Genomic DNA, 18,465 nt, shown 5'->3' with positions numbered 1-18,465 from the left:
GAGTACCCTCTGGAATGAATTAAGCACAAAATTGAGTAATCATTTTTGGCACCACTTGATTGTTAGTGACAGTGCATGTGTGCATATGTGTGTCTTTCACTCACTGGAGTGACAGTATCAATGCATGTTTGCAGTAGTATGTCTGTTAGGGTGTCCACATGACTAACGTGCAGCTCTATCATATAAAATGTCACACACAGTGATTGGTTGTTCCAAGTTTGGTACAGTGAGCAGTCATTGAGTACATATCACCCTTCCATGTTTTACAGGTCGACCAGCCGCCTACACAATTGGTGAAGTGGTTAGATGTGCGGACCCAGACTTATCCAGTAAGTGTTAATATGTCTGTCCTGTGTTGTGTTTGCAGCTGTTGTGTGATTGACTTCTGTGTGTTGGTCTCATTGCAAGGTATGCTGTGCTGGCACGTGATCTGATAGGTGACTTGACTGGAGGTTGACATTTTGTTCCATGGTAGAATTAGACATTCTGCGGCGGAGTGTCATATATTGGGAGTCGAGTGCTGAGCAATAGGCATGGGCAGGTGAACAAGGTGATTTGTTGCTACATGTATGCCAATAATTAATTTGGAGGTGGCCAGTGTCATAATTTAGTCAGCAAGTCATACCCTAATTCACACAAACCAGTGATACATAAGTTTTACACACAGACTTGCGCATCCCTGTTAAGTAATAAACATGTGGGACTGTATGGGTGACTGTCCCGTAGCATCTAGCTCCACATGTTGTACTCCATTTATGTGGCACTTGAGTGAAATGTCATAGGCGTGTATGCAGGTCAAGGCCTGATGGGTGCTTGCATCAATGTGCTTCATTTTGGAAAGGTTTCAGTGAGATCTAATGATGTTGACAATTGTCCGCAATTAGAAAAATAAATGTAGATGTAATTGTCCAATGGTTGACTCAGTCCTAGTTGGCAGGCCTCCTTACCTGTGGTGGACTGACTTAACCCATGGGCAGCTGCCCAAAGCTTCGTGGTTGTCCTTGATGTTTGAAAGTATGTTTTGCATGTCCATACCCCTCTGAGGCACAGGGTTAGGGCTAGAAAATATGTGTACCTAGGTGTGATGATCATAGTGTAGATGACAGACATGTAATTCAAGCATTCATGTGTTCCAAACTACAATGCCCCCTCATGATTACCAACTGCATACCGTCCTGGCAGTTCCATATACAAATCACAGGTCTTGTGTGCCTTGATTATGATTCTGAAGATAGTTCTTAGGCGGCCTGGCACATGTTGAGTACTTGCAGCATTTGTTATGTGACTAATAGCAGTACAAATATGCACAGATCATTAAAATAAGAACACACCTTGTTGTGCGTTGCTGTGCTTTTAGATAGTTGATGGGTAGGCTGCGTTGGCATGTAATTCCTCAGGGACATTCTATCGTCTGTACTGTGATTTGGACTGTATGTGCTATTTTTGATGAAGTGTTAGAATATCATCTGCAGATGTATTACACAATGATGTCACTAATGTGTGCCTGTCTCTATTTTTACAGCTGCCAACATGAATGCCCAGAAGATACGGGAATGTCAGAGGCGGGCAGAGCGTTACTGCCACATACTCGATATGGAGGCTGGGTTCCGCAATATGGCATGGCGATACCGACATGAGAGAGCTACAGGGGTATGGAGGGCATTTACCCACGGGGGCCAGCATTGCCCACAACTGCCACAACCACAACAGCTCAGACCACAGTGGCCCCAGGGATGACAGCCACTCCAGCAGGTCCATCAACCTCATCGGCCCAGGGCCCACAAGCAACACCTCCAGCTCCTCCCCCTCCAACCACGGCACCAGCACCAGCACCAGCTTCTACAAGTGCTACCCAGACAACCCCAGCTGCTGTATTGGACATGACAGAATTCCGGACACTAAAACATGACATGCAACGTACGTTGTGCCGGATGGACAGGCTGCAGCAGGAGGTGGCCCGCAATAGCAGGAGACTGCAGGGTATTAAGAAGATCCTGCGAGGGATAATTTGTGTCTTTTTGATCCTCACCCATAATCCCCTCCCCTCCCTCCTCTTTCCTCGTTCTTTTCTTTAGTAGGTTTAGGGGGCTTAGTGTTAGTGTCAGGTTAGATTATCAGGTTAGATTAGGCTGTTAGTTTAGTTAGTATAAGTAGGTTGGGGGTGGAAGGTGTTATATTATTACATGTTTTTTGTGGGTGGTTGGGTGGGGGATGATGTTAGGGTTTATGTGTATTAAAAAAAAAGAATTATAAAAGAAAACATACAAAAAATATATATTTGTTTAGGTTAGTATATGTTGTCCGACATGTGTCCCGTCATATTAAGGGAGTGGGGGGTTTGATGTTTAGACTGTTTAGCTAAATGTGGTAAGTAGATTTAACTTAGGGTAGTTAGGGCCAGTTGTGGGTAATGTATAGTTAGGATAGGTTAGGTTAGTTAAGGTGTTTCCAATAGTTAAGTTTCCTTTCGTACTGATATAATAAAGTTTTATGTACTCCTATGTGTCATATGCTTGGCGATCAGGACCTTTGCATGAGTGTACAGTGTCAATTTAGTATTTGCATTTGTGTTCCATCCTGTATCCAAATCCCATTCTTGGCATGGTTATTCCCACTTCCAAATGAGCTGTCACAATGGCGGCTACAACAAAGTTACTTCTCTATGCATCTGCCATCCATTGCACCCACCACTCAAGGTAACTATGGTTCCCAATGTGTTGTAAAGGTTGGTGTGATTTTAAATCTGTCCTCGTTAGAGTACTGTGTTGGAATCTTGGGCACTGTGGGACATCTGCTTGCAGCCTGATGTTCATGTGAACCCTGATAGGCTGAGTGATGTCATGATCTTATGAAGTTTTGTATACATAACTTACACCCATCATTTCTTACATTGTACTCCCAGGTTACATAATTGTCCATACACTCGTGTACATCCATTCCTGCTGTATGGTGTGTGTGTGTGATTAAAGTTTAGAGTCAGATGTCATATACATAATGATTGTTTTGAAGGGAATGTGGGCCACATTGAGTTTCATCTTGTACATACTTTGGACCTGACATTTTCAGCTCTACACAGCATTATACTGTTTGTGATCTTTTAACTTCAGATATAAGCCTAAGGAAGCACAGATGATGATAAAATCCAGACCCTTGTGCATAGTTATCAGCCCACATTCTTTCAACACTGTTGTATTGACATTCTGTGGCCATTGACATGTTACATACATCACAAATCTCCTACACAGTTGATGTGTCACATTACACAGAGACAAAGTGGTTGTGTAAGTGCTATTTATTTTAAAGTGCTGTAGTGCAATATTTACATAGTCCAGGATTGTAAGTCCATTAGTGTGACGCCTTCTATTGTGACGTAAGACAAATGCAGTGGTGAGGGACATGTCATTGGACATGCTGTGGTGAAGTGTCATTCAGTGCAGAGGAACATGAATTGCCAATGAGGTAGTGAGAGACAATTGCAGTGCATAGTGGTAAGGTAAACAGTGTGCTGGAGAACATTGCATGTTACCAAGTGTAGCAAGACTGGCATGTTAACAAGCACAGGACATAGGAATTCAGTGCCCATGTGGCATGGACTGGTGCTACCGGGTACTCCTACGGGTGAAGGTGATCTGTTCCACGTCTTCATCTTCTGATGTGTATGTCGTCTCCTCTGCCCTTGGTGGTGGTGAGTTTGAAGGGGAAACACACACTTCAGTGTTTGAAGACGAGAAGTCAGAATTCCCTGTAGCTGCCAACTGTGGGGCTATTAAGGGCATTACTGCAACAGGGGGAAGCTGCTGGTTCTTGAGTACAGCAGCTACATCGCTGTGGTAGGCAGCCAGGTCGGCCCTGAGGGGGTCATGATTGCAGTTGTGCACACAGTGAAATGTTTGGGATGCCAGGTATTGTGGCAACTCCCTAACTGCTGTGGTGAAATCCCTCACACATTGTAATAGTCCTTGCAGTAGTAATTGTTGCACTTGCATGGCTGCTGACTGTTCTGCAGATGACATCATGCACATACGCATTCCCTCGAGGCTGGCTGCCATATTTTGCATCCCCACCCGGACCTCCTTGGCCAGCTGCCGCTGTACTCCCACTACTGTCCTCTCAAAGGTGGTATCAGCGTCATCAGAGTCCTCAGCTGGGTTGGAGCTGGCAGGTCGTACTATTGGGGTGTTGGTTGGTTCCTCTGTGATGGCTGCTGCATCTGTGCTCCTCCTTGAGACTGAAGGTGGGGTCTGGAGGGTTCCAAGGATATCTTGGAGGGTTTGCTGGCTAATGGTTGTCAGCTCGTCATCCATGTCATCAGGGAAGTCCAGGACAGGCATATCCACAGGGGAGCCATCGTCCTCTGCAATGAGATATTGTAAAATTAGTGTGTCTGTGTTGTGGCAGTTACAATGTGACGTAACTGACTTCCTATTAGTGAGACATTGTAATCTTGGTTCCTGTTCACTGTTCCTGTCATTAATATTAGCATTCCACAGACCTATGCCCCACCTGCATGTCACATGTAGTGTGGGCAGTTTGGAGAATTGTCTGCGTCACATCCTCTAGGTGTAGGTTCTGTCCAAATTGTGTGTTGCCACCTTTTTGTCCTACTCAACCCTCCCTCTACTTCCATTAGCATGGTGAGACCTTGCAATGGCTGTGGGTGTTCTGATGCCACTTGCACCACACTTAACAATATGGGACTGACCCAGTCTCTGATATGTCACATACATCTATACGTTGCTGAGACCAAGCACATACTATGTATAGCATTGGCATGGCACGATACAGGTTTCAGCATTGTTAGTGTGTCATGTTGATGTTTGCAAATGTGTGCTACATTGCATTCCACTGATGGGCCTGGCAGTGTTCCATTTCCTCTTATGACTGTGCGAGTGTATTTAACTAGCTAGACACATATGTCCTCCCCCTCAATGCTGTTGTCTTAGCAGTATGACAGTTGGGATGTTGCAAGGTTGCATTGCAGCTAATGTAACACGGGGTGGACCCTAGAATGGGCAGCATGGGTCTGACATTACTGCTGTGTACTTCACAATGTAAGTAACAGTACCTAATGTTTATTGCGCCTCTAGACATGAGCATTTGACAGGATTTACACTTTGGTAGGAATTAAAGGGAATTAATAACGTCATCCTGAGCACTCTATTTTGGGTGTGTTTGATCCATGGGCTCCTAACTGCCATTTGCTACTTCACCAGCACACACTGCACAGTTGGTAGTGGCAACTGTTGTCGATGTTACATGCCACTTGCTGATATGGGCTGAGACTGGAAATTGAGACCTAGTTCATGTTGTGACAATACCAGCTGTCCTGTGACAGCAGACCAGTTTTATGTCCTACTCTACCCTCCTGGACTGTCTTGGCCTTTCTTGGCATGGCAGAGTACCCCCAGACAAAGGTTGTTGGTGTAGTGTTGTGCTGTGCCACTGGATTCCCCTGCACAGCCCATGCACATTTCCACTGCCTGATTTCCATGGCTGACATGCATTGTAAGGCAGGTATGTACCTCCCCCTGCTAGCAGTTAACATTTAGGCATTTTTGTCCCCCATGCAACTTACCCTGCATCTGTGTTGTTTCCTGGTAGTCTGCGCTGTCCTGTCCTTGAATTTCTGTGATAATCTCCGCCGGGATGAAGCCTGCCACCATCTCCTCCATCTGGTCCAGGGCCTCCTGCGGTGCTGGACTCTCACCTCCAGTCTGCAGTGCTGCCTTCCTGTTCCTTGCCATTTTTTCCTTGGTCCTGCACTTGCAGTCATGCCAGCATTTCTTGCATGCAGTGACTGTTCTCCATACCTCTCCCACACTGTTTATCTTGTTGACAATTTGTTACCAAATTTCCTCTCTCCTTCCAATTGACAATTTTGAGGTTACAAAAGGTTGATGCTGGTGTTCTGTCACCTCTCTGACCAGTATTTCCTGCTCCTCTGCACTGAAACAACACTTCCTTTTCTTCTTCTCCCTCTTCTAGGTCATGTCTGGGTCCTCCTGGCTGGTTCCTGGTCAATTAAGGTCTCCCTGGGGTCTCTTCTGGCTTCTGGGATCCATTTTGGGGCTCCTTAGCATTGCTTGCTGCATTTGCGCTGCTTTTTGACACTTTTGCGGGGAAAATGGCACGTATCCGGTTTGCGACGTCGTAAACCGGATTAGATTCATTTTCTCCATGTTAACGTCCTTTTGCTTTACTACGTGGTTCAATGGTTAGAGTAAAAAAAAATGACTTTAACCTGTGGTTTGCACCACAGTGCATCAAAGTATAAGTTTGACGCCCGGGTGGCGCAAAGAAATGGCGTTAACCGGCGTTGAACTTTTTGACGCAAAACTACGTTGGTACAGTTTTGCGTCAAAAAGTATAAACATGGCCCTCAGACTCTTAAACAGCAGGGTGTGGCTGGAGGTCACACAAGATGGCCGCTGTTCTTTAGAGCTCCGTGAGGCTTCAGCACTTCCTGGAAAGAAGGAGATGTTTTCACATCAAAATGATTAATTTCTACAGCATTTTTGAGCACTAGAGCTCTGCCACTGCATAAATATGCCTTTATCTTACAGAGACATTGAGTTTTGAAGTCATTTCAGAGACTTCATGTGAGGGCCTGAGGTAATTATTTATCTGCATCATTTGCGTTTCACTCCATAAGCCTCTGCACAAACCTAACCTTTCACAGAGATGTTTCTATTTGACTTTTAACTGCTTGCCTGGATGTCATTCTACAAATCTAATTTCCTCTGCAATGGAATTTTTATTACCTTCTGACAGCCAGCTTAACTTTTGACCTCTCTCTTCAAAGACATTTAGCTGAGGTTTTCAACTTTCAGTATTCACTGGCAGCTCTTGTTGTCAAGGAGCTCTTTCAAATTGCTCTTCATAACATGGTAAATACTTTCCTTTGATGGAGGGGATTTTTCCTTTTCAGAAGGTTCCCTTAAAACTAGCCACCAATTGTTTGACTTTGTGCAGTAAAGTGCTTTGCTCTTGTGGTAACCTGTCATGCCTGTTATGAGAGAATAATTTAGGATTTTCTATGTATCTATTTTTTATTATATTTTGCTCTGTTGTTGGAAACTTCTCGCAGCACCTTCTCATCGTAATATAATTTCATCATCACCTCACATTGCTGGCTTCCTATTACCAAATTGCTGCTAGCCTTTATGGGGAAACCACATATTTCTCAGAGCAGCCAGTCATCCTCTTCCTCCAAGTCTAATAATCCTCTTCGAGTGGTGCGCACACATATAACTAAATCTTCTCTACCATCAGCTTTAACAATGGATAGTGCTGCAGTGTTTTTAAAGGATAGCGTCTCTTCATCTCATGCTGCTGGCACAATTGCGAAAAAAACATCTAACACCTCCTCCGTGAAGCGCACAAAAAAATACCTTGATTCTCCATCAAAATCACCTACACATCTTACTCTAGATGATGTCATGGAGAAATTGTGTGCATCAAAGCCGTTTATGATGGACACTAATGCCTCTTTGCAACGTATTGAGGAGCAATGGTCCCAACACGAACAACAAATTTGTACTCTGGAACAGAGAGTCAGTAACCTTGAAGATTGTAACACTGTCAATCCTCAGATCTCCAAGGACATAGCTCAACTTAAAAGGCTTACTGAAAACTTAGAAAATAGAAATAGGAGAAATAATCTTCGCCTTTTCAGGATTCCAGAAGGTTCGGAAGGCTCTAACATGATTGCATTCCTTCAAACAGCAATACCTTAAATTTTTCGCTTGCCTTCTACCTCTCCCCTCTCTATCCAATGGGCACATCGTTTAGGTCCACAGACTTCATCTGGCCCTCGTGCACATCTTAGAGGCATTATTATTCTCTTTCTCCAATTTACTGACTTGATGCAAATACTCTCTGAAGCCAAAAAGATGGGCTCTTTGCTATGGTTAGGTCTTAAAGTGTTTTTCACACAAGACTTCTCTCCTGCTACAGCTGCACGTCGCAAACAGTTTTTGGACTTACGTCCACAGCTCAAATCCTTGAATATTCAATATGGTCATTTTCACCCATTCCTTTTCAAAATTACATTCAAGGGCAAATCTTACTCGTTTGAGGAACCTTCAGCACTACAAACTTTTATTAACCAACAAAAAACAGAAGCAATGGAACTAGTAGCATCTGCAATAAACTTGAAGATCTAATTTAATTTGTCTTTAATGTCCTTTCTTTTTTTTTTTCTGGACAGTTTAATAGTAATGTTTATGTTTAGTATTTATATCCATGGTTTTCCTTCTCTGCAATTTCTTATTTTCTTATTTTTTTTTTTTAGATAGTGTTCTTGTTGCAATCCTCATGTTCCTTTCCCAACCGTATCCCTTTCTTACCATCCAAATTGTTCTCCTACACGTTCCAATGGTAAGCTTTGATTTTTATTGTTCTTCATGTCACACTCCTTTACTGTAGTTATTATGTTATTTGGTCTCCTGAATGGTACATTTTTCATTTGTATGTTTTTTTTTCTTCCATGAAACTCGCCTTCATATGTTTTAATATCTAATATCACTTTTCTTGTGCTAAAGCCACTCTTGCCTGTCTTTTCAGGTTCTCTGCTGTCCCTCTACCTTTTGGGGTATTCACTTTCTATCTTGTCTTCTTTAACTTTCATGGACTTTAGTCCCTGTATTGCCACATCTATGTATATACAACTTCTGGAGGTAATTTTCCTCCTTTTCTTTTTCTTTACTATCTTGTTTCTTTCCCATTTCTTTGATTTTGCATAATTGATATGCCTAGTTTTTTCCTTGTAACAGCAGTTGTTTATTAATACTTCTTGTTATGCAACTTAGAACTGTTACTTGGAATGTTAAGGGGCTTAAACACCCCATTAAAAGTCAGCGTGTCTTATCTTACCTAGCTCGTATGAAATTCCACATTGCTTTGTTGCAAGAGACTCACCTCAACGACTTTGAGGCAATTAAGCTTAAAAAACAATGGGTGGGGGACATTTTCTACTCCCCTTCTACCACAAACAAAAATGGGGTAATTATACTCTGTCATAAATCTCTCAAACCTACCATAATTTCACAGCATCAAGATACAGAAGGTCGCTGGGTACTTGTTACATTTACAACTGACAATATTTCTCTTACTATCCTAAATATATACGGCCCCACACATCCAGATCCAAATTTTTGGAAGAATCTTTCACATATTGTCTCTCAACGTTCCTCAAACAATTTACTAATAGGTGGTGACTGCAACCAAATTCTCGATCCATTTTTGGACAGACGTTCCACATCACGTTTCATTCCACATGCCTCCCACAAAGCTTTTAAAAACTTTATTTTACAGCATTTTCTCTCTGATTCCTGGAGAATATGCAATCCCGACCTCTTGGAATACTCTTTTTATTCTCCTACCCACCATTCCCATTCTAGGCTTGATTATATCTTTCTGAGTAAAGGTTTATTGCAACATATGGTAAAAACTCTGAAATCAGTGTTATTTTGATCTCAGATCACGCACCTGTGATTACTGACCTTGATCTTTTTCTTAATGGTTCTAAAACATCTTCATGGAGGTTTACTAACTCTCTACTTTCAGATGCTACTTTTATCGCTTCCTACAGTAAGTTTATAGAAGAATACTTCCACATCAACGATAGTCATCAACTATCATTTAATTTTGTGTGGGATGTATTCAAACAGCCTCTAGAGGTTTCATCATAAGTTACGCTCACTCAAAAAAGAAGTCTGCTCAACAAAAATCGACTTCCATCCTTGAAAATATAAAGTCCCTAGGACATTAATACTATACCCACAAAACTAGTAAATCACATCTTGAAGCACTAGTCTCAGCTAAAATGGAGTTTAACCAATATACCACTGAACAAGCATGTGGCACCCTCCTGAAAATAAATGCCAGATATTATGGTGGTAACAATAAAGCTGGTTCTCTTCTAGCTCAATATTTGAAACAAAGAAATGAAAAAAACAACTATTAAATCTATCACAGATAACAATGGTGTTAAACACTTTAGAGATAAAGATATAGCATTGTGTTTCGCTTCTTACTATAAGGACCTGTACACTCCAGAACACATACCAACAGTTGAATCTCTTAACCAATACTTCTCTAATCTCAAACCAAGAGACCCATTGCAGATTGACCTCTCATCTTTAGACCAAGCCCTACAACCTACCGAACTATAGACAGCCTTACAGTCTCTCCCCAAGGGTAGGGCTCCAGACCCAGATAGCTTCACAGTAGAATTCTTTATTCAGTTTGCTTAGTCTCTCTTCCCCAAACTCTTTCATTTACTTAATCACTTTATAATGTCAGGTTCTGCATCTGGCTCATTTACAGAGGCCATGATTTGTCTTCTTCACCAAAAAGATTGGTATGCAACTGACTGTAAAAATTATAGACCCATATCTTTAATTAATACTGATTGTAAACTCTATGCCAAAGTTTTAGCTCTCCGTTTACTCCCATATATACCTGACCTAATAGATTCTCATCAATTTCGTTTTATCCCTAATAGAAATGTAGCAGATAATTCCCATACTTTAAAAAATATTAGTAACAAGGCATCTAAACTTAAGATTCCTCTGGCAGCTTTATCATTGGATGTGGAAAAGGCCTTCAATAGGGTCTACTGGGGTTTCTTGTTTAAGGCATTGGAATGGCATGCACTAGGTACTAAATTCCAACATTTTATATCCATTCTTTATTCCTCACCATGTTCCTCGGTTATAACAAATGGTATCCAATCTCCTTTTTTCCCTCTTAAAAGGGGTACTCGTCAGGGATGCCCATCATCTCCTTTACTATTTATTTTGGCCCTCGAACCTTTTCTATACCAATTAAAAACGTCTGAACAATTTACGGGGTTTCAAATTAATAATGCACACATCACATTTATGGCATATGCTGATGATATTCTTTTGTTCATGTCTCACCCTGACACTTCTCTTCCTGCATTCCTGCATGAGATCAACTTATATTCTGATGTATCTGGCTATAAACTTAATATAGACAAAACAGTGGTCTTACCACTTAATGCTCATTGCACTGGCTCTGTATTCCTTGATGCAGGATTATCTTGGAATTCTTCTAAGATTAAATGCCTGGGGGTATGGTACTGCAGTATTCTCAAGGATACATTAAAGGCTAATTCAGAAATCTTATCTGCAAAGCTTGCAGATCTCACACAGAAATGGTCTCCGTTACATCTCACGTGGTGGGGCCGCTTGGACACCATTAAGATGATGCTTCTCCCTATCATTAACTTCTTCCTTATGATCCTTCCTATTAAGATACCTAAACTATTTTTTAGTTCAATTGATAAAATTCTCTCCACTTTCATGTGGACCGGTAAACAATCCCGAATCTCTCCATCAAAATTAAAACTTCCTAAAGTACAAGGTGGAGTTAATTTTCCTGACTTTTTAACTTATCACAAATCTTTTGGCATTAAGCAAATACATCCCTATTTATCTACACTCAATGATGCCCCTCAAAAGCTGTGGTTCTCTTTGGAAGAAAGATTTATTTCTCCCTTTTCCCATAAACACATTATATTTATGTCTAACCCCCCAAAATTCTGGTTGCCCAGCATTATCTCCCATTCACTCAACTTATTGAAACCTTTTTTTATTTCGCATCTTACCCCCATTAATCAATTCTTCAACAGTCCTATTTGGCACAATAGTTCGCTTAGGAAACAAGTTAAAACCTTGTGTTTGGAAGGCTTGGATGACTAAAGGTATTCTTCTCATTTCCCAATTATATCATAAAGACTCGCTCATACCTTTTACTACTCTCTCAGCAATTTATAATCTCCCCATTCGCATGAAATCCCAATATATAATTCTTTCTACTCTGGTCCAAGAGGCCCTCAATAAACTTACACATCATAATCATTCTTCTCTTGCATCATCTCCACACCCGATCGTAACTTCTAATTATCCTAGGGCACCTGGAATTTATGAACTTTTAAGAACCTCTGTTTCACCTAGACCCAAATCTCACATTGAGACATTGTGGGAATCAGATCTTGGTGTTGTTTGGCCAACTTTTTTATGGGACAGAATATGGTATAAGATACATTCCACTGCACACAATGCATTCCTCACGCAGACCCTATATTTATTTTTATAATTGACTTTTCTACACTCCTGTATGCCTTTCCAAACTTGCACAAAAGGACAATTGTTGGTGCTGCCACACTCAGCAGGGTACTGACTTTCACATGTTTTTTTCTTGTCCATTCCTATCTACTTTTTGGTCCTCAATATGGTCTCGCATTTCAGCAATAGCTCAGATCTTGGAGAACATTACTCTCAGACAGTGGTGGCATTCTGTATGTTATCATCATAGACTTGACAGCTACAAGCTTGATTCAACAGGAACTTTCTTCAAATGTCATCAGCTATGGTTGCCATTAAGTAACTATCTCTCATGCACTGCGAAGGAAATGGATTTTTCTCCTCCTTTTAAAAAAATGTCAATATCTTTCCTGTTTTTCTTCTTATATATACATATTTCATCTTACGTTCGCTGTAACTAATGTCTATTACCTCTCTCTCCACATGGCTATCACTTGATTCCCTTTCTTATCCCTATAGCTCTTCTCCCTCTCCCTTTCTCTTTCTTCTTTCTTTATTCAAACTTGGAGTCTTTGATACTATATTGGTGTATGTGCCTAATTCATTTACATGTTCAATATGCATTTATAAGTACAATATTCTTTATGCATATATATTCACAACTGCATATCTCTGTCCTGGCAATGTCAAGTTAATGTTCTTGTGTTTGACTCAATAAAAAACATCTTTTTTTTAAAAAAAGACTCAAACACCAGTGCAGCGACACAATCGGATCCTGACACACAAATTCACTGACCTGGTCAGACTTTCACTTAACCACTCAAAGATCTAATTAGTGTTTCACTTGTCTAGTGACAGATCTACTCACTTCATACAGTGATTTTTAGATCCACTCAAACACTTATACATGTACTTAGTGACATTATACTTCCAGTGGGGCTGCAACAGATGTATTCTGACATGAAAAGAGTGAAAGAAAAACATATGAACAATATGTTGGTGTTGTGCATTGAATATGATCTTGTGGTTCGTGAATCTGCGACAGAGTCACAACTCTGAATTCTTTATTTAAAAAATCCAGATTTTCTTTGTAATTTAAACAGTGTTTGGGGTATAGCGTGGCTCTAAAAAGAGCCTTTGTGTTTATTGTGTGTATACTTTTAGTAGACATAAGAGCGGATGCAGAGTGTCAAATTGTTCAGAAACACTCTTGCCTTCATCAGTAAAGTGCACGCCATATTATCTATATATGTCATCCATGAGAAACTGGAGGTTATTATTGTAGATAGAGCACATGTTATGGTCTCTGAGGAATGCTGAAACAGTTTTATCAACATGTTTCCTAGATTTGTCAATCAGTGGGCAAATTGATTTGACCACTTCTATTTCTATCTCTGGCATGTGTTAGAAAACACAAAGGAACTGTGAGCGAAAAGGTGCACTAATAGAACAGTGGTATCCTTCATTAGGATTTCCAATTTTACACCAGTGACTGCGTCCGATCATCACCATCACAGTGCACAATCATGAGGTGAGGTTTTGGCAATCACTAATGCTTTCAACCAATCAAAGCAAATGATGCCACTTTAACATTCTCAACCCGAGAAATATCCACATTAGGCAAACCCAGGTCCCGGTTAATGCCACTCTTTCTAGCATACTCACTAGCCTAAAAACATAGCTGTGACCTACAATCCACACTATGAACATTTTGAAGGGAAGGAGAAGTAGCAGAGAGTAGAAGACTGCAGCTAAATGAATGAGTTTTGAAAATGTGATGTTGTTAAAATAGAGGGAGCACCATGTTTTTTAAAAAATACATATTTGACTGGGTGTTGTAAAAAGAGTCATAGATAAAAAGTAGGTTGTGATTAACAAGTATAAGTGAGCTAATTTGTGATTGGTTCTTTTTTTCTCGTTTTCAATATGGCAGCATTTAATAGCAGTAAACCACACCTGCTAATCCATATAGGAAAGCTAGACTGCTTCTAAAAATAAGTATAGTGAACTTTTGAACACTGGTACAGTAGAATATTTTGGAGGAGGTTGCTATGGCACCTGGAGATGTTCAGTGTGGGGAAAAGAGTAGTTCTTAAACAAGGCAAACATTTGTTAGTAAAAAACACATTAAGGTGGAGTACTAATTGAAACATTTTTCCTAGATAAATACTATCTCTATTTTTATAATGTAGTGAAAAATGCACAAGACAAAAATGGGAAATATATTTTTACATCCCCGACTGGATTTCCAGCTCCATTTCAAAGTTACACAAGAGTCAGCGCACAAGGACGTGAAGGAGTCGCGACTCCTGCAGCACAGAGTAGAAAATTGGGCTTCTGACTAAGAGGGTTAATAGACAGCAACCATCGAAATGTAGGCTAACTTAAATAAATGATGAAACGGAGTTTGTGATTTGATAACTAGGACAGTATCAGTGAGACCAAAGGTGAATAGGCTGCATTATTGGTTCCTTCGTGTGAGAGTGGGATACCATTCTTAGTCTGAGCTCTTATTACCCTAAATAAAAAGAGCAAAAGTGATGGAGTGAAAGTATCTTACCTATCAGGAAAACCTATTTAGAGATATGTAAATTCCACTATTAATTTGAAACCAAGGTCTATTGGCTAATAAAAGTAAAAAAAGACCTGTAGCTCACATATTCAAATCTATTTTAAGCAAGGTGTATCCAGGCATCTATAGGTTAATTTATAAAAATGTCTATGGTATGGTTTTAGAAGTTTTGGGTAAATCTTGAAAATATCAATTGACTTGTTATGTGGAAGGAGCTATGAAGAGATAAAGGGGGTCATTCTGACTCCCGCCGGCCGCGGTAACCGCAGGGCCGGCGGGAGCCGCTGAATGAACGCACCGCGGTCAAATTACCGCGGCGGCCATTCTGGCTTTCCCGCTGGGCTGGCGGGCAACCGCCAGAAGGCCGCCCGCCAGCCCAGCGGGAAAGCGCCTTCAACGAGGATGCCGGCTCCGAATGGAGCCGGTGGAGTTGAAGGCGTGCAACGGGTGCAGTGGCACCCGTCGTGATTTTCAGTGTCTGCTATGCAGACACTGAAAATCTTAGTGGGGCCCTGTTAGGGGGCCCCTGCAGTGCCCATGCCATTGGCATGGGCACTGCAGTGGCCCCCAGGGGCCCCACGACACCCGTTACCGCCAGCCAGGTTCTGGCGGTCAAAACCGCCAGAACCAGGCTGGCGGTAAGGGGGTCGGAATCCCCATGGCGGCGCTGCTTGCAGCGCCACCATGGAGGATTCCCCAGGGCAGCGGGAAACCGGCGGGACACCGCCGGTTTTCCGTTTCTGACCGCGGCTGTACCGCCGCGGTCAGAATGCCCATGGATGCACCGCCAGCCTATTGGCGGTGCATCCGCGGTCGTTGGCCCTGGCGGTAGTCTACCGCCAGGGTCAGAATGACCCCCATAGTTTTTATTTTTACTTGATATAGGTTAAGTTTGAAATAGGAGATATATCAGGCATAGGATGAATGGTGTGCTATTATAATGAAAGGCATAAGAACAAGTTAGAGTACCTGTAAAATAAAAATCAATTTGTTCTATTTGCCATTGTGAAGATGTAGATTTATGTGGGTACATCTAATGTACAAAAGTTTCCACAATGGTGTATGGCTGGTTAGGTTGTGAGAATGACTATTTTTTTATGGAGGAAATGACAGTATCCTAAAGAGAAGCAATTCAGATTTTTTTAATCTGAACAGATTTGTTTATCCATTGGAAGACGTTTGAAAAATGCCACAGAAAACACAACAAAAAAAGAAAGAGCGGAAGTTATATTATCTGCTTAGAATTTAGAAAACACATAAAAAACATGTGGACAATGTCAATAAAGACAAAGGAGTTGCTGATAAGCAACCCAAAAAAATTATGAAAACTGTTTGTGGGAATTAAATCAGGCAGAGAAAATAAAATTATTTGTGAAAATGGAGACAAGAACTGAAATAAGAAGGGTAAAAGCTCAACCAGAAAACAAAAACAATTTAAAGAGATTAGAGTGAGAATGTTTGTTCCAAGGTAACTCAGAATCCTATTAAAAATAGCAAGAAATACAGAAGGAGAAAAGAAGTATTAAGACAAAAAAAGTTGATAAGGCATTTGCCTTGAAGAGGAAACTTTTCATTTTGATTATCAACAGGATGAGAGCCTTGGATAAAATGGTTTTGGGTATGAAGAGATGAATTGATAATATTTACTGGTGAATGGAAGCATACATCCAGTACAGATCCTTTTTTTTATGAAGAAGGTTATTTGCTGGGGAACACATTAGTACGTGCACTGGACACATCTTGTCAATGTTATGAAATGAAGAAAGGGACTCCAACAGAAAAAGAGAAGATTGTTCCAAGAAATATGGAAGAAGTTATAGTTGAAAAGGTTCAGAGAAGAGATAGACAGGGCCCCATTTACCAGTGGAGCTGTAGCAGTATTTATATCATTCGGCTACAATCTATTAATTTATTAAGAACATTTGTGCATGGGTTTCCTTGTAGAAGTCTGAAGCAAAAAAATAAATTTTGCAAGGGTAACACCCATGCAAAGTAAGAAAGTTTACAGATTTACAAGGACATTCTTTAGAATGTTTATCAAAGAAAGTGTGCCAAAGCCCCTTTCATAATTTCAGAATGTTGGCAATTCATCATTTCAAAGTACATGGTTTAGTTAGAAGATTGTACTATGTGAAGACTCCAGCATTATGTTTAGGAGAGAGGAATGTAGTACTTTTGCGTGGTATTATTCGAAAGGTAGAAAAAGTTTGTGAGGATGTGCAATTCCAGTTCTTTGGTCCTGAAGACGATTCCAGAGAAATTGGGGAATTTGTAGGTACAGGTATGGAGGAAAAGAGCACTGGTATGGCTACTGAGAATTTTGAACAAGAGATTATAAAGTTTAATTCAGCTTTTTCTGAAAAGCCTAACTTTGTTTTCATTTGCTGTAGACACACTCACTGCAAAAGTCAAACACAAAATGAGGATGTGTTTTCAAAAACTGAAGGTAAAAACAAAGAAAAGTGGCAAGAACCGGCTGCTTATTTATTTGTAGAAGAATGTTTTGATTTGGCTATTTGGCAAGTTATTTGTAAGTACTACTATGATAAGCTAGAACTTGTGAGTGTTCCACAACTACTGTAAGACTTAAATGTATATGAAGTTATACTTATACAATTGATACATCCATTGTAAGCAATTATACGTTTGGAACCAAGGACAGGTAAATTGCATCCAAGAGAGTTATGGAAAGGCCTTAAAGAAAGAGTAGTGTATCTGCCATTAGACTTTTAAAAATGTTGAAACTATAGGAGTAGAGAAAGATAATGAAAAAATACTTATTATCCTTGTAAATGGTGTACTTACTAAGAATAAAACAATTTGGAAAAAGTTGGTTGATTTTGGTAAAGTTAAACAACATAAATTGCACCTGGTACAAAATAATGTTTATTATAAAAAATATTGATGTTGTCACTGATGTGGAAAATGTTGTTGATGATGAGAGTTTGCCAGGAAGTGGACAAATAGAAAAAGTAGATCTATCCTGATCAGAAAAATGTATGAGCACTACAGCATCCATTCATTACATCCCAAATAAGTAATTGGTGATGCTATTGATCTTTACCAAGTGAACCAAGCTAAGGGATCTCCCATGAGTGTGTGGGAAAAGAGTTTAGAGGCTTGCTGCTTTCCACACTTATTTCCCACAAGAGTAGGAGGTCAATACGATGACCAGCCGTACAAATATCAGCAGCTGGAAACCAATCAACACAGTTATATTCAGAGGATTCAAGATTCAGATTTTCTGGTCTTTCGTATACAGTAAATCATATTCTAAAAACAGGAGTTAATCTTCAAAATATGCCTGCAAGAGATTTTGTTAACAAAGATCACAAAAAGGATGAAAACCTGGAATATCACCTAATTAATTTAGTGGCATATCTATGTGGTACCAATGAATACTGGTTTCATCGTCATGGATAACTGAAGTGTATGCTAAGAAACCTAGCTGGTTTTTTACATTGATTTGTGCAGAGTATGAGTGGGATGATCTTACTGAATTCTTAAGAGAAGCAAACTCTAATCTAAAAGATATCAATTTGAAGACAGCTGGAGAATTCTGCTCGTTAGATCTTGCTAATGTTTGTAGATATTTCAGCCAAAGGTTCCAAGCTATACTTGCTTTTATCTGCAACAAATCCAATCCTCCTCTTGGAGAGGTGAGTGATTTATTTTGGCGGAAGTAGTACCAGGCAAGAGGTGCTCCTCACATTCATATGCTCCTATGGATAACCCCTTCGCTGCCAGGCCTTTTCCCCCTCCTGTGCCGAGCCTTTTTTTGGCTATTTGGGGCAGTTCGTGATTAGGCCCTCATAACTT

Source organism: Pleurodeles waltl, chromosome 5, assembly GCF_031143425.1.
Source record: "Pleurodeles waltl isolate 20211129_DDA chromosome 5, aPleWal1.hap1.20221129, whole genome shotgun sequence".
In the NCBI taxonomy this organism is placed as follows: Eukaryota; Metazoa; Chordata; class Amphibia; order Caudata; family Salamandridae; genus Pleurodeles; species Pleurodeles waltl.
The sequence above is the reverse complement of the archived record's forward strand: the minus strand, read 5'-3'. Positions refer to the sequence as shown.